This window comes from Podarcis erhardii, assembly GCF_964252035.2.
Source record: "Podarcis erhardii genome assembly, chromosome: 5".
NCBI classification, from domain to species: Eukaryota; Metazoa; Chordata; class Lepidosauria; order Squamata; family Lacertidae; genus Podarcis; species Podarcis erhardii.
Genome location: NC_138509.1, coordinates 33762916 through 33780571, shown reverse-complemented (window position 1 = coordinate 33780571; position 17656 = coordinate 33762916). Strand labels below are relative to the sequence as shown.

The window sequence follows — 17656 nt, the reverse complement described above, 5'->3', positions numbered from 1 at the left end:
CTCCTTGTGGCAGTGCCAGAGGATAGAGGAAAAGGGTGCACTTATGTGTGAGGGTCTCATTTATTCAGTTCGCTTTTATAAAAATTCTACTGCAAACCTTCTGGTACACTAGTTTAGTAAAAGCTATAACTAGCTGCATCTATTGCAGAATGCAGCAGCCAGATACTTCATAGCACCAAGTTACTGGCAACATGTTACCCCATTGCTGATAGAGCTTCACTGGTTGCATACCTGCTCCTGGGCCAAGTTTCTGCTGTTTCACAAAGCCCCAAACAACTTGGGCCTAAGGACTGCCTGGTCCATTTTGCTCCACCTTCATCACTAAGGTCCTGTGATGAGTGGTTGTCCCACACACCAATCAAGTTCAATTGACCCTTACCAGTAAAGGTTTGGCAGGAACCTTTGCCTTCATTCAGACATCTTCTGAAAACTGAACCATTTAGACAGGCCTTTAAGACATTCTCCCCCTTTTAACCAATCAGTATTTGTTGATGTTTCTGTTGATGCTTATGTTGCATACCACCTTGATATATTTTTATGAAATTGCAGGCGATAACAATTTCAAACAATAAAAATGTGCATGTCGCTGCTGCTATGCTCTTGTTCTCTTTAAATGCCTCCTTTTAAATTTACATGTTATTAATTTGAGTAAATATTTATCAGCCAGTAACTTTAGTCTTATAATCTCTGCATATTTTCCATCCCCATTTCATTGTGTAACCTCCATCTTCACTGCCTTCAACTCCAGCACCGTCCTTGCAATTGCAAATTTTCTGTAAAGATTATTTCCAATGGGAAAAGAAATATTTTTAATGAGCCCTTTACACCTTCAGCTCTCCATGCACAGTAATTTGAAGTATCTCTTTAATTTGGTGTAGATTGCATAGTCAAACATAAGTATTACGACTTTGATTACTGGAAAGTCTGATGGGTCTTTATAAATCACAGCAGCTAGTAGGGTCCAGTATAATGGTCTTGGTGATAGCCATGCAGCCAGACTTCACTGCCATAGCTGTCTATGGCACATTTTAAGTGGATTTAAGTTCCTGACCCCAGCAACAACAAAAATGGACACTGATTTCTAAGCATTTTATTGCACTCTGCAAACCTTATGGAAGCCAGGATGCCCAAATAAGCCCCTAGTTACTAGCACACATGGCTTTAAAGGGGTAACTAGACAAATTCACTGAGAATATCTTAATCAACAGCAACAATTCATTATAGCTAAATGATGTTTCCACATTGAGAACAACCCCATGTTGAATGAATGCTTACTGGTTTTGGACATGTGAACAGTTAGAGAGGCCTTTGGAAATTGTATCCACACAATTGTTTCAGAGAAAAAAGCTTGCTGATTAGACAGATTCCGAATACTCAGTTGAAGATCTCTTGCATCTTCCAACCAATTTCTTCACCTTGCCCTTAAACGTTTAGAGATTAGCTTCAGTTGTCATGACAACAGTGGAAAAAGGTGGTAGCTACCCCTCATGGTACATATTTTCACCACAGAATATTACTTAGTTTGTTTGCATGAAAAGTGAGCCAGGTGGGCTGTGTTTAAACCAATAAAGCAAAAAGAGTGCCCATGACAATTTATTGATTTTTTTCCTTTCCCAAAATATATCAAAACAATATTGCAAAAGCCATGTAAGTATTTGAAGTCACTAAACAGATAAAAAATGCACAGCAATGTTTAATGGATTTGGCAGTTTTTAAAATGATACCTCTTGACCTAAACTTTCTTTGACATATCCTGGGAAAGCATGCAGAGCTCAGTAATAAAAGCGGATGGTATGTTATATAGATTTGCCTGCACAGATTATCATTAGGTGCAAAGCATTCTGTGAAATATATTTCTCTCTCCCCAGGATGAAGAAATAAAATCTACTGAAACAGAGCTAAAAACAACAACATAAAAAGACTATATAGTTTCAAAACTGGATGACCTTGCAGACTGCCCCCAGAGTCACCAGAGGAAATGTTTTCCAGTAAAAGTGTCTGAGGAACCTTTGCTTTCACCTGTTATTTTGTGTTTTACAGGTGCAAAAACTGAGCTCCTCAAATTTTTCTGTATGAATTGATCACTGCACACCATGTCCTTCACAGAACTAACACACCAACAAATTACAAATAGTAATTTTTGCATGTGACTTGTTCTGAAAATCAAAGGCTTATTCCATTGTAGAAATAGAAATAATAAGTAGTAGTAGTAGAAGAAGAAGAAGATTTATAGCCTGCTCTTCATTGAATGTGTTCAATTCCAGAGAAGAGAACAAAGACTACCACACTAGCAACAGAGCAAAATACATATACAACAGAAAAAGTGGGTGGCAATAAGCCATAGCTGGTATTTCTCTTCCTTTCTCAGTCCTGAGGAAACTTATGGGCCTCAAGGTCAGTATGGCTGCTAGGAAAGACATGCAAGTGGATTTGCTGATCTCTCCCATAAGGGCCAACAATTTAATTTCTACTTATATGTGTGTAACATCTGTTCCTGTAGAGAAGGGGTTCTCTAACTGATCCTGAGGAGTATATCTATTTCAGTACTATTCACTTTTGTTCTTGACAAGAAAGAGTCAATGGACCCAGGAGATACCAGTTCATTGGTATTTAAGGATCTAAAGCCTTGTCATTCCTTGGGAATTATCGGTTTTCCTACAAACATAGTGGGTGGTCATTTCCTAGAAACAGTATCAGATGTCAAATAAGGATCACACCCAAATAACTTGACAACAAAATAGTGCTGTTGAAATTTCACAGAAAATAATTTACTGACAAATGTTTGAAGCTTTTCTCTTTCTTTTTGAGTTCCTTTATAATATCTCAGAATTTTAGTCTTTTCCCAGAAAATAATTTGCAAAATTGCCCCCCCCCCCATATTGCCAACCATTAATTTTGGGCTCAGTTGTAAATCCAGTTTTAATTTTTCCTACATAGTCTCAAACTGTGTCTGTGCACAACTACTCTCTGTTCTGCTCTTTTTATTCTCAGAGACCAAGAGGGGGAGTTGAGCTGGTTGCAACTCTGCACTCTGCCATAGACTCTTCCTGCTCACTAAACCATGTTGCGCCTCCAGATTCTGGCACCTCCTCCACACCTCCTCCCCCCAGTCTTCTCCCTCTGGTCACTCATTGTTCTCCCACTACCAATCTCCTGACTCTGAGCCTTCTCCCCCTGGGGGTTCCTATGGGGGTTTCCCGGCTGGTTCCGCCTACCATTCCTCTATATTCAGCCAGTCCATGACACCTACTTGGCAATCTGATTAATGCCAGACTTTTCACAAGTATTAATACTATGTGAAGTACCAACATGTTAAATGTATCCCCCCTTCCAGCCCACCACAGTCTTAATGTGATGAAGTTTAATCTTTGAAATACTAAACAGGCTCTGAATATGCTAAAGGATTGCTGAGCAGCCAGAGTTTGGAGCTGGGTGGCAGAAAACAGTTTAGGTTCTGAAGGGACTGAACTTTGATAGCTGTCAGTCTGGTACTACAGGTAAAAAAAAGGTAAAGCACCCTGGATGGTTAAGTCCAGTCAAAGGCGACTATGGGGTTGCGGTACTCATCTCGCTTTCAGGCATTTGTCCACAGACAGCTTTGCAGGTCATGTGGCCAGCATGACTAAACCGCTTCTGGCGCAACAGGACACCATGACAGAAGCCAGAGCGCAAGGAAACACCGTTTACTGGCACTACAATCTCCCCTCTGGCCCCATAAGATCAGCTTAGGCTGTGCTAAATTAACATATAGTTGGAAAGAGGACGCAAATCCCCAATGTCCATACCTATAACAGAAACCCATTATGTGAAGAGTGCCCTGATTTTTATCCTGCTTGGGTAGCAGAAGCAGCAGCATGCAATGACCCTTCTTGTGTTAACAGCCATGGCCAAAACGAAAAATGATGTTGAAAGCTATAAAGCAACATTTCAAGGAGTATGCTGTAGCTAAAATATACTGATATGGAACATTATGTGATTACCACTGAGAAATTTACTGTTCAAGCAGAATTGTTTGCACCATTTGACTAGAAAATATGGCACATATTCTGACAAGGATAGGCTTCTTGAATTCTTATTATTCTTATTATTCTTATTATTTTTAAAAACTTGCTATCTCACCCAAGGATAATACACACTTCATGCTGCACATGTAGGTGAGGGGAAAACACTGGAATCCCCTAGTAAGTATGCAGAGCATACATTGTGGTTTCAACACCAGGCTGCTTATTTCTGGGGAAATGCCATCAGAGAAGCCTTTCCCCCCCCAGGTTGTGTCAGGTAAGGAAAGCTGAAAGGCTGTGCATACACATGCTTTCAGCAAGTGCTGGAAACCAGAGCCAGAATTCAAGGGGTGAACCCCCATCCTTTGACACTTTTCCGGGGTCAGAGAAAGGAGCAGCAGAGAAGCTGAGAGACTGATAGTCATACAGCATTATCTGGCAGAGTTAGATGATGTCGAGAGTTAACTGAAGCACAGAAGGAAATTAAAGAAAAAGAGTGGGGGGAAACTGCATGCTGCTTCCTACTCAGTTCTCTCTAGAAAGACGACACTGAGAGTTTGACCTCTTTTTCTACACTCTGCAAATGAGTCAAATCACAATGGTATGGAGACATAATAGCTGGGTTTAAATGGCAAGGGGGAGCGGGGAGTGGGGCTGAGAGAAGCTGATAACTCCAACATTTTTACATCCCTCAAGTGTGATGAGTAATGGACCTTTTCAGCAAAGCCAGCACATAAATTGCTTATGAACACACAGTTATAGGAATAAGCACTTTAGTGCACACGGCTGTTTAAAATGGATGGTATCCATTTTATCCGGGAATTGTGAATTTATCTGAAAGGAGGGAGAGGGATTAAAATGACAGAAAAGTTCATTTTTGGGGGTGGTGGGGAGGTGCATAGAGCAAAGATCTACCTGCTAAATAATAGCAAATGGCAGCTGGCAGTTGTTGTTATATTGTTAGTACCTCTAGAGGGCAGTGAATAAAAGAAAATAGAGCACCAAGAAGCCAGCCAGGGAACACAAATCACAGTGCAGTTTTAATACACAGTGAACAACCTCACATCCAAAAGCTAGCCTGCATTTCTCATGTTAACATGTTTTATTATTTTGCTTCTTCGCCCTATAGCCCCTTTTGTCCTTGTCCCAAAGGAAATTAAGACTACTATATATATGAAACTACAGTGGATTACTCATCATAATATCTTTGGCTTTGCTTTCCCTTCAACCTGTTTCCTCCCAACTAAATTTGAAGTATAACGCAGGGACCTGTCAGCAACCTGATGCAAAGAGATGTTGGTGACTGACTGGCTGCATTTAAATAGTATTTTATCCTCTTTGAAACCAGCTGAAGTTTGTCAGTGCTAATAATGAATAAGCTTGTTACAGCTTATTTGAACATTTAAGTTAGAATGAGATATTCCTCATATGCATTTTTTCAGGGGGAGGGACAAGTGAAAGCTTAGTAAAAAGAAGGAAGATGGACTGGCAGATTTGTTTGAGAATGGGAAAAAGCTATTTTATTTTATTTAGCAGCAACGTGTGTTGCTTAAAACATCCATAGAAGATTTAAACTGGTTTTTGAATTTGCTAGTCTGTAATTCAAATATCAGCCCTAGATTGGCTGTGAATTAAAAAAAAAAAACCTCAAGCATGGTTCCATGTGATGTTTTAAGTGTCACATGCAAAAAAACCCCTAAGGCTATAACTTAACCTTACTTTAAATGTGTGATTAGAGTCAACCAAGTTCAGGTCTCCTGAAGAGGGGCAGGAAGAGGGGATTTACCCCTTTCCACTACAATCCTGAAAGGGAGGGGGGAAAGAGCTATTCTGCATGGAAAATTGAAATTTGAAAACAACCCCCCCCCCAAAACCCAGTTGCTTCCTAAACTTGTTTTTAATATTTTTTTACAAAAATCCCTGATGTTGCTTTAAGTGACATGTTTACAGTAATGTATAGTTAGCCCTTAATTTAATACTAGAAATAGCCATTTCACTACTTCAAAAATAGTTGCACAAGACTAACTCCATGCTGTGGATATCAGAAAGGACACTTTGCGGTATAACAGAAAATCCAGAACAAAAGATATAGTGAGCAATCATGCATTCACCAATCTGGCATTATCAAAACGAACCTCAGGTACTGAGATGACCAATTTGAACCAAAAGGGATTTTGTCACAAGTGGTCATTCAATCTCATACACAGTGTGGGGTGGTGGGCTCATGGCACCTGGGCACACAATCAATCACATCATTAACTTACTTACAGGCACACACACATTTTTACTGCTTCTATAGGATGAATACTGCCCTTGAACCGATATGCAATATTGCATAATTTGCAATATTGCAAATTAACAATGCAATATTGTGAATGTTTACTCACAAGTCCCACTGCGTTCAGTGGGATTTTCACCACTGTGAGTGTGCACAGGATTACAGCCCTAGCATGTAAAATATTTCATTTTATTCAAATATTCAAACTGGCTTTATATTTCTTGTTTTCTTTTAAAAAATAAGTAAATCATAAAATGTGAAAGATTTATACAATATGAAGAGAAACCAGAATACTCTCGTCTAAATATCTGTATTACTTATATACCCAATATACATATATTGCCTTATAATAATATATATTGTATTATAGTTTTAAGCAATGATTTTGTTTTTGGATTTCCTTTTCATTCCCTTCACTGCATTTCTATACTGAAAATTTTCAATAAAATATAAATATTTAAAAACAAGTAAACAAATTGTATGATATCTGCATTTCAGGTTATGTTTTATGTAGCAAACATTGGTTGTTGTTTTTTAATTATGTGTTTTTGATAAGAAAAGAAATGTACCTGAACTCTTTAGGGTCACTTCATTTCCCAGAAGAGTATGTTGTTTCATTGCAACTGGATGCATTCTGGAGGGAAAAAAGCAAAAAGAGATAAATGAAACTATACAAAAATTATTCCCATCAACAGATAGTGAAATATTTCTGCAAAGGATTAGGCTGCATCCCCCCCCCCCCAAGTTAATCTTTGCTGATCATTAAATCCTAGTCTGAACTGGTTACAATATTACTTAGGCACATACTTTCTAGTTGCACTAATAAGATAAGTTCGTTATCTAATAACAATACATGCTGTAGATGAAGGCTTCCATGTGAGTAACATCATTCCCCTTTTGGGTAGATTAAGGCTGCAATACTATGCACAGTTGTTGTTGTTTTGTTGTTTAGTCGTGTCCGACTCTTCGTGACCCCATGGACCAGAGCACGCCAGGCACTCCTGTCTTCCACTGCCTCCCGCAGTTTAGTCAAACTCATGTTGGTAGCTTCGAGAACACTGTCCAACCATCTTGTCCTCTGTCATCCCCTTCTCCTTGTGCCCTCAATCTTTCCCAACACCAGCGTCAGTTATTTAGGAATAAATAATCCTATTAAATTAAAGGAACACTTCTGAGTACAGATGGTTAAGCTTCAAAAGGAACCCTCAACAGCAGCCAGAAACACCATAACCAGACACTGGAGAGACCTGTCAGGAGTAAGCATGGACCAATGGTACCAAATAGTATGGGAAACAGCCCTACTAGAAAAATTAACTAACAAACTGAAACTGACACGGGGACAAACAGAAGAAGACACCTTCACCCCGGTATGGCTCCCCTTTATCACATACACAGCCCAACAGGACAATGACAATAATCCACCAACAGCATACAAATCAATATGGCTAACTTGATCCAAAACACCCACCCACCTCACTCACACACGAAAACAAAGATCACCACAGCCAATCACAAACAAACAATCACATCCTAGGCCAACCCCAACCTCTCTCACCACCAAAGGAACACAAGTGAACAACACAAGCACGCTGACACCAAACTACATACATTAAGCATAATAGAAACACCGCTACCCCACCCCACCCCCATCCATCTCCCCTCCTTCCACCCTCCTTTCTTCTTCTTCTTTTTTTTTTCTTTTCTTTTTTCTTCTCCCCCTAATGCCTCAACAAATGAAATGGATTTGTAAAAATGTTACACGGGGGAAAAAAATACACGAGGCATTACACTTACACTGTAAAACAAGAAAACCCTTAATAAAATATATTAAAAAAAAAAGGAACCCTCAACTTAACCTGGAAATAACTTGAGTTGAGTTCTTCCCCCCCCCCCAAAAAAAAAGAATTGGAAAAGATTAGATAATATTCCCCAACCAATCTGAGGCTTCATAAATCCCTATGAAAAGGATGCTTTACAGCCGAAAGCCTAGAGTGGGGAGGAGGTCATCCTCCTCCATGAAGTCCTACAGGGTGTCTTTGACTATCCCTGCTGAGGGCAGACTATTAGAACTACTGAACTACATTAAACCTGTATGGGTTATAGGGGAAATTCTACAGGTGCAAAACTATGGATTCCTCTCTAGATAAGGTTTCAGTCTATGTTGGAGAAAAATTAGGGGGCATTTGAAACTTGTCTTTCTTTCTTTGCGGCAGGCTTTAATGAATCCTCAAAGTTCCTGTCAAGGCTCACTCAAGAGAACATCACTGTTACCTATTTCTGAGTAGGCATAAATAGAATTGGGCTGTATTTCAGAGAAAGGATAATTTGATTACAAAGAATATGGCCTATTATAGTTTTCACTGGAAAAAACACAAAATTTATTATAAAATGAAGAAAACAAATGTGTGTGTGCTGCTTTAATTTTTCTTCTTTGGGAGTCATTTCACATACTCTGAGGCAAATCATCCTGAAACTAGTGGGAAAAAGTTCTTTTTTATTCTTTAAGACAGAATAGAACATAAAAAGACACTTTCATTCATTCTGAGTGCAGATGCAAATAAAATATTACATCATAGTTTTACGTGCAAAGCTTTATTGATTGCATATTTCCCAATGGTATGTGTATCATTTCTAATTTGATTTCTCCCCAATCTTTTCTTGCACCACATCAATATCATATGTTCCATACTCTTATGGATGCAGAAACCAATTTTAAAAGAAGCATCTGTATGGAAATTATTGAAGACACTCAATGACATCTAAGTTATTTTCCTCTTTGGAAATTTGAAACACCCCCCAAACAAAACATAGCCTAAGGGTATCTAACTGCATTTGCACATAAATGCCACCCCCACCCCCAATCATTATTATATTGCAGGCTTCCATCTCTTGCAGGGAGGGGGAAGCTGTCTTCTGTATTTATGTTACTTTGTGAAATGTTATATACATGGCCTATGTAAACATCAACACATTACTTTTGAAAGGTATCCTTTTTTGAGAATCTGCAATTCTTTAGGGACCATAATGAATGCAAATTATATAGGGAGGCTGCAAAATGCTAACAAATGATTTTATCTACCATGGCCTAGATCTTAAAAACAACTAACTCACTCCACAAGGTCTTGTATTTATCATACAACAGCTTCCAAGACACCATGGCAATTACATTCTGAAACTGTGAGGAGTTTCAAAATTTATAAGGTGGGTGGTGGGGGAATCCACTTTTTAATCCTAAACCCTTAGGCATTTCTAATGTCTTAAAGGGAACATGAGTAATGTCATGCCACATTAGACCAATAGTACATGGAGCTCAACTTTTTTTTTTATCTAACCATGACTAACCAGATGCCCAGGGCAATTCCTAAGATGACAACACCAATCCTTTCATGTGTACCTGGATAACACAGGTTTTGTTCACATTGCTCCATAGGGAGCCAGCATCCTTGTAGCTAGGGCAGCCTGCAGTATTGGGTAGGTAAGTAGCCAGGAGATGAACACAAGTGGCAAATGGTTTCAGGGCAAATATTCAGTGGAGGCAGCAGTGAGCAGGTGGGGAGGGGGCACAATTCATCACCCCACCAATCTGGTGTCTGAGCCAACAGGCTAGCCTCAGATCATGGCAGGGCTGGCCCTTATGAGGCAAGTCCCTACGTAGGGCTCAGCAGGAAAATGCTTCAGCAACAGTCAGCTTTAGGGTGAGCCTCATTTGGAATCAGTAGTTCTAGCTCAGTTGTAAGGTCTGCCTTTACTAAGGGGGGAAGAAAGTGTCTCCAATTACTTGTAAAGTGTAGCTGCTCCAGCAATCTTTTACTCCACCACAGCAAGGGAGTCCCTTATTGCATTCCAAGTCACAAGATGACAGTGCAACATATCTGGGGCAGAAGTGCCCTAGTAACCATTGGGCTTCTCTTGGGGACATGCTTCTGGGTGCGGAGCTGCATGCAATGTCCTTTCTTATTCAGAGTCCTTATTCTCACCCCCTGAAAAAAAAGGAATCCAGTCCCAGGCACCTGGCACATTAGATGCTACTCTGTGAAAATATTTTTTTTATAGGCTAATTGTGCAGAGTGTGAAGAACTCTTCCCCTCCTTACACTCATTGCATGTTAAATGTATCTTTGTTGCATGCAGAGTTCTGAAAGGAAAAGATTCTGGAGCTGTATCAAAAAGAGAAACTGGAGCAGAAGTTTGTGATCTGCCCAGTCGGTAAACGATGCTACTCTACCACGTGTTCCAATATGAATCTTTCCAGGAATTAACTCTTCATCAGAGTTCCTTCTCCATCTTAGCAATGAAGTGGATGTGACATATGGCATTTATTATCATGGCACCCCAACTGTATAATGTTCTGCCCCAGGGCCTACTGAGTAAAAGGATCTCAGGTTCAATCCCTGGAATCTTCAGGTAGGGCTGGGAAGTACTCTGGTATGAAATCCCAGAAAGCAGTATTATTAAACTGATTTGTACAATGTGAAATTCTTCGTTGTCAAATATTCCCTGTTGTCACATGCATTCCACACAGAACAAAACCTAAGGAATTGTCAAAGGTGCTAAATGTTGGTTAATGAGAACACCTTGCACCCTACATTTTGAAACTGGAGCTATTCTCCAAATATTACACAGTAATTCTTTTTTTAAAACTTGGAAGCAAATCCCACTGAAATAAATTGTAAGTGCTTCCCATCATCATTATCATCAAGTTTGTTTATATTCAAATAGCACATTGAACCACTTGAATAGCCAACAATACTCAAAGAGTTTGAGGTTGCAACATTCAGATGAAGTAATATTAAAGCCATGAAAATGTAAAGTTCAATGTGGATTCAGTTCTTCCTCCTAAAATAATCACAGCAGGAAGAACGGCTCCAGCAGTTGAATTTTTATTTTGTTTTCCCCATGCTGGGTGAAAGTCACAAGATCAACATAGAGTTTTAAAAAATGATGTGCAATCACCAGCACTCTGGAAGTATCCATAAGGCTACCATCATTATCAGGAAGCTAATGAGAACACTCAAACATATTTAAGCCAGCTTGTTTGGGAAAATGCTCACGTGAAACAATACACAGTTCATGCTCTTGATCTTTTATTCTCATTAACAACGGTGATCAAGAATAGACAAGGAGCAGCTATGCTCATATAAAAAAATTAAACAATTTCAGAGAGTGCAATTTAAGACAAGGGAATTAGAGCATGACTTGCTTTTTTAATTATTCTCACTTTAAAACAAAATGATCAAAACAAATTCCTATTCTGACATTATTCTTCCTTGATGTAAATCTGCTAAACCTCAGAGCCTGTAATGATCTCAGTTGTTCCAGAATCAATATAATTATCTGGATAATATGCCATTTTAAGGAAAGTTGGCATTTGGAAAACATGATTTGATGAAAGAACTCAAATAATAGGACTGCCTTCTACACCATAATTTCCTCCCTAAACAAGCTCCACAATAGACAATATTTTCCTATTCCTTGCCCCCATACAGGAAGGCTCCTGGTTGTGTACAGTTGCATCAGCTTTGTCTCTCTTGAGATGATCTTAATGGATGTATAGCCGTACCCTGGAAGTCGAACGGAATCCATTCCGGAAGTCCGTTCGACTTCCAAAACATTCAGAAACCAAAGCATGACTTCTGATTGGCTGCAGGAAGCTCCTGCAGCCTATCAGAAGCCACGGAAGCCCCATTGGACGTTCAGGTTCCATAGAATGTTCACAAACTGGAACACTTACTTCTGGGTTTATGGCATTTGGGTGCCAACCATTCAAGTACCATGGTGCTCAGGATCCAAGGTACGACTGTGCATTAGCCTGATTGATGTTAATATAAAAATGCTATTTGGACTAAAATGTGATAGATGTAAGAAACCCTTGCCAGTGGTAGATGTGAAAAGGATCTAGGGGTCTTAATAGACCACAAGCTTAACATGAGTCAACAGTGTGATGCAGCAGTTTAACAAAACAAAAAAAGCTAATGCTATTCTAGGCTGCATCAAAGGTACAGTGGTACCTTGGGTTACAAACACTTCGGGTTACAAACTCCGCTAACCCGGAAGTAGTACCTCAGGTTGTGAACTTTGCCCCAGGATGAGAACGAAAATTGTGCGCAGGTGGCACAGTGGCATCAGGAGGCCCCCTTTAGTGAAAGCATGCCTCAGGTTAAGAATGGTTTTGGGTTAAGAACGGACCTCCGGAACAAATCACCCTATTTTTCACTCCACAAGACGCACCTAGTTTTTAGAGGAGGAAAACAAGAAAAAAATATTCTGAACAAAACAGTGGATGTATAATTTTTGTGGTTCATGCTGTGGCCACAGACATGTGATTTGACGGTGAGTTTGGGGTAGCTCAATGCAAAAATCCTGAGGATCCATGTGGATCCGTGCTTTGTAACCACATTTTAAGTGGGGAAGGAAGGCAAAACACTGAAGGGACAAGGAGCACATCTGGGGTGTGTGGAGAAGGAGCTTTTCACCAAGCTGATCTGGGGAGGAGGAAAGGAAAGAGAGCACGCTCACTTTAAAGCAGCCAACTGGACAGGAGCCACTTACACCCGTGTAAGCAGCTCCTCTCCTCTCCCGCTTTGCTCCTTTAAAGTGAGCAGGCTCTCCCTCTCTCCCTCCTCCCCAGCTCAGCTCACTGAAAAGCTTTGCTGCTTTTCAGCAAGCTGAGCGGGGAGGAAGGAGGGAAAGAGAGCACAGTTCCTTTAATGCAGCCAACCGGACAGGAGCCGCTTACACCCATGTAAGCCGCTCCTCTCCTGCTTTGCTGCTTCAAAGCGAGCCACGGAGGAGGGAAGGAAGGGGAACCATGGATCCTCTGCTCCCAACTGAGGCAGAATCCCCCCGCCATCTGTAGGCATTCGCTCCACAAGACGCACCGAAATTTTCCCTTACTTTTTAGGAGGAAAAAAGTGTGTCTTATGGAGCAAAAAATACGGTAAGTTTGTAACCCGAGGTACCACTGTAGTGTTCGGTTCATGGAAAGTAATATTTTATTCTACCTTGGTCAGTTCAGACCTGGAGTACTGTGCCCACTTCTGGGCACCACAATTGAAGAAGGATATTAACAAGCTGGAACATGTGCACAGGAAGACGACCGAGATGATCAAGGTTTTGGAAACCAGGATGTATGAGGAATGGTTGAGGGAAATGGGTATGTTTAGCCTGGTAAAGAGAAAACTGAGAGGAGATTGGATAGCCATCTTTGAATATCTAAAAGGCTGTCACATGGAAGATGGAGCAAGCTTGTTTTCTCCTGCTCCTGAGGCTAAGACCAGAATCAATGGATTCAAGTTCCATGAAAGGAGATTCCAACTAAATTTCAGTAAGAACTTTCTGATGGGAAGAGCTGTTAGACAGTGGAATGGACTCCCTTGGAATGTGGTGGTGTCTCCTTCCTTGGAGGTTTTTAAGCAGAGGTTGGATGGCCATCTGTTAGGGATGCTTTGGTTGAGATTCCTGCATTGTAGGGTGCTGGACTAAATGACTTTCAAGGTCCCTTCTAATTCTATGACTCTGTAATAGGAAGCCAAAGCAGCAAATAATTTCACACTGCCCAGATGTGAGCTGATTTCTCTCTCTGTTTTTTAATACAGCATATTGGCTTCATCTTAACACCTATTATAGCTTCCTTGTCCCTGGAGTAACACAAATAAATGCACAGTAACATTCCTTAAACAACCTGTTTAAGAGAGCAAAGAGGTCTCAAAATAAACAGTGCTCTGATCATTCTAAAATATTATGTCTTCCTAACACATTTGCGAAGCAGTGTGTCACTGCCTCTTCTACGTTTTCTTAAATGAAATTTGAAGTCTGCTAAATTAAAAGTCGGCATCAAAGCAATGTAACTTGTAGGAACAAATCACTCTTTCTATGAAATAAAAAAAAACACTAGAAGTTATCTAAGGATGAGTGAAAACAATGGCAGAAAGTAATGGCATATAGAGGGTTCATGAAGATTGCTAATATAAACAATGCACAATCTGTGCAGGTTGAACTAATAAGCAATCCCTATCTAAGGAATCCTTCATTTTGTGGCTACTGAGAATGCAAAGTCTTCATTGGATTTTTTTTGTGGTACATGCTGGTACCTCCCTCTTGTTTCACAGTACCCCCCCCCCTTTCACTATATAGCATTTGAGTTTTCTATTAGTACATAAATTGTTATTTTATTTTAAAAAGTGATTGCAAAATAAATTGTTCTTCTGATAGGTTGTTTGGTAGGCTGTGTTGTTTCACCTCTTTCTTTAACTCAGTGGGATCTAGCCTAGCATAGCTCTTGATGCACAAGTGTTTTGTATGCTTGTTGGTATTTAAGCAAGCACAATATTTTTTACATGTGGGAGCAGTCAAATAGAGGTGCCTGCAAATTAGATCCTTCCAGTGAAATAATAGTGAAGTATGTGAATATATGTACGTTTCATATGCTGAGCAGACAACATCTAGGACTTGGACTGATAGCTCAGTTGGTAGAGCATGAGACTCTTAATCTCAGGGTCAAGGGTTCAAGCCCCACATTGAGCAAAATGATTCCTGTACTGCAAGGGGTTGGACTAGATGACTCTTGTGGTCTCTTCCCACTCTACAATTTTATGATTCTATGTCAGGAAAGGGTGCATTATGTCATTATCACATCCAGTTTTTCTGTCTTCTTTCTGGCATCCCTATGTCAGCAATGTTGGCATTAAACCAACAGAACAAGGCAAGAGATTGCCAAGAACCCCTGAAATATGTGGTTAAAATTAACTCATTTGGAAATAATGGAAATATTTCATTAATACTTGATTGAACAGCTTATGGGATTAATCTTTTTTTTGTCTTAAAGTGGATTTTTTTTATATAATTCCACACTTTTCTCCTGCACTAATAGTTTGAGCTATGACCATTTATGAAGGAGAGATAAGTCTCTGACGTCCGCTGCATTCTACAGTGAGAATAAAATTAAAAATGGGAAAGGAAACAATTGTTCAAATTAAAGCAGAATAGAACAAGTCATTTCTTAAAGAGGTATGAGAACCAAAGGGTAAAGCATTTACTGAAGTCATGGCACTAAACTTTAAAATTCCCTACAGACTGGATTACTTTAATTCCCACTTAGTAAAGTTTACATAAAGGCTTCCCTGCCAAATGCAATGGACTTATAAGTGTGTTTGTTTATGGGTTTGAATAATGCATTGTCTGTGTTGTTGTTAAATTGATTTTTAGAAAGTGTTGTTTAAAAGTGCTAATCTTTAAAGGACACAGCATTTGGTATTGGCTTTAGCTGCCTCTTTTTATCTCTTCCTTCAACCTTTTTTATTTCTTGCATTCAAAGTCCATTTATCCTTCAGTGAAGTCAGAGTAACATCTTAGTCTCCTACCCATTCTGTGAGCTGGTTAAGCTAAGGGATAGTGACTAGCTCAAGGCCATCCAATATGCTTCCTAGTGAACTGGAGAAGTGAGCTGAGATTTCCTACATCCAAGCCCATTCCAAACAGTGATTTCCAAATAATGGGTCATTAAGAGAAATTTAATAACCATGCTGAGTGCATCCATCACTCTGTGCAGAGACCACTTGTAGCATTGACACTGCCCCCCTTGCCATTGTATGATCAGTGATGACATCTTAAGGGCGGAAGCAAACAGTGTGATTCCCTTATGCAGCCTTTACAACAAGAGAGAGGCTCAGAGAATCCTAGCGTTACCATTGCCCAGAAAGCACGAGCTTTCTGACTGAATGGGGAAAGGATAATATAACGGACTGATTGAGCAAAAGGCAAGACTGCACAACAGCACAATCTTAACTGTGTCATTCTGTTGGAAGTAGGACACACAACCTGTGTCTTTGCAGCTGACTCTCTGGAAATCAGATCTGGGGTAGTGGATTTTGCTATTGGTGTGTTTAAGCCAGTTCAGCACACAGCCCGAGGGCCACATGCAGCCCTTGGTGCCTTTTTGGCGGCCCTCATCAACATCTGACCACCCACAGCAGCCCTTGTGCTTCCTTCCCCAAATGTGGTGCTGGGCTTTGGGAAGGAAGTGTGAGGGCTCTGACAGGGTCCTAGAGGCCTCCTTCCTCGTTCCCAGAGCCTAGTTGGTGCTTTCCCAGCTTAGGGAAGGAAGTGGAAGGACTCTAGGACCCTGCCAGAGCTTCATGCCTCCTTCCCAAGCCTGGTCCTTCACTTAGCTGGCTTTGGGCAGGGGGTAAGGGGCATCAAGTTTTTGCCTTCTTCCCTGCTCCAACACAACAAGTGTGTGGCCTGCAGGTTCCATGTCAAAGTATTATTGTGGCCCACTTAGTATGAAAAGTTGGACTGCCTTGGTTAAGCTGTCTGCTTCAATCTGTGGCCAATTTGTATGCTTGTAAATAAACTCAAATATTACAAAGTATCCAGCAATCACTTCATCCAAAGGAAAGAGTGGTTTACAACAGTTATACATATGATAAAAAAAAACATCCAAATATTTAAAATCAGAGCTCAGTTAAAAACATGTATTCTTAATTTGGTGTATTCTTAATTGCTTGTATAAACCTGATGGATTGGAAGCATTTTCAGCAGGTGTTTAAAGGTTGAAACAGGAGGCACCTGCTGATTCTTTATTGGCAGAGAATTCCACAAGACATGCCAATGTCACTAAAGACTTGTTGTCTTGTTGCGGATAAATGAGCCTAACCAACTGAGAAAATGACTAACAACACGCCTGCAGACAATCTCAGTGATCAAGCTGGGATACAAGGCTTTAGGCAACCTAAGACACCCTGGACCTAACTTCTTCGGGGCTTTGTAAATTAAAATAGGACCTTGAACATGGCTCAGTAGTAAATGGAAAGCCAGTACAGATGTTTTAATAACGGTGTCAAATATTGTCGGCGATCAGCAGTCTGGCTGCCATATTCTGCATGGGCTGGAGTTTCTGAACCAGGCCCAAAGGCAGTCTCACACTGCAGTAATCCAGCCTTGGAGTTATCAAAGCGTGGACTACAGTGGCGAATCTGACAAGGCTAGTAAAAGGCACTGCTTTTCTTTAGTGTAAACTGTGTCTAACACTGATGTTTGTGTGGTGCAAAATGCCTAAGTTCTCTCACAGATTTGCTTTCTTGTTCATCAACATAAATTATGGGAGAGGGGATTACTGGTTTTGTTTGTTCTTGTTTTATTATGTATTTTGAGTTTTTATTTTGTATTTTTATGCTGTGAACCGCTCTGATATCTTTGGATGAAGGACAGTAAAACTAACTAACTAACTAACTAAATATTACAGAAAAATACTCTTTCACAAAAATGGCTCTTTCACCAGCTCTTCCTTCTTAGCTCTGGATATCCTTGGGCCCGGGGGTGCACACATTCATACTAAGTCATGATTTGGCTTAGTGTTATGTGTAGACACAGCCAAAGTA

General features: G+C 40.2%; 1 protein-coding gene across 15 annotated transcripts in view; it reads right to left on the bottom strand.

The window, feature by feature from the left end:
* Positions 1 to 17656, bottom strand: part of PCDH15 (protocadherin related 15) — a 649889-nt gene that overhangs the window by 417119 nt on the left and 215114 nt on the right. For 14 of the 15 annotated variants that reach the window (XM_081861749.1, XM_081861756.1, XM_081861754.1 and 11 more), the window contains one exon: positions 6849 to 6913. The exons of the other annotated variant lie outside the window; for it this stretch is intronic. The gene's annotated coding sequence lies outside the window, so the exon portion shown is untranslated. The remainder of the gene's footprint in view (positions 1 to 6848; positions 6914 to 17656) is intronic. 15 annotated transcript variants of the gene reach the window in all.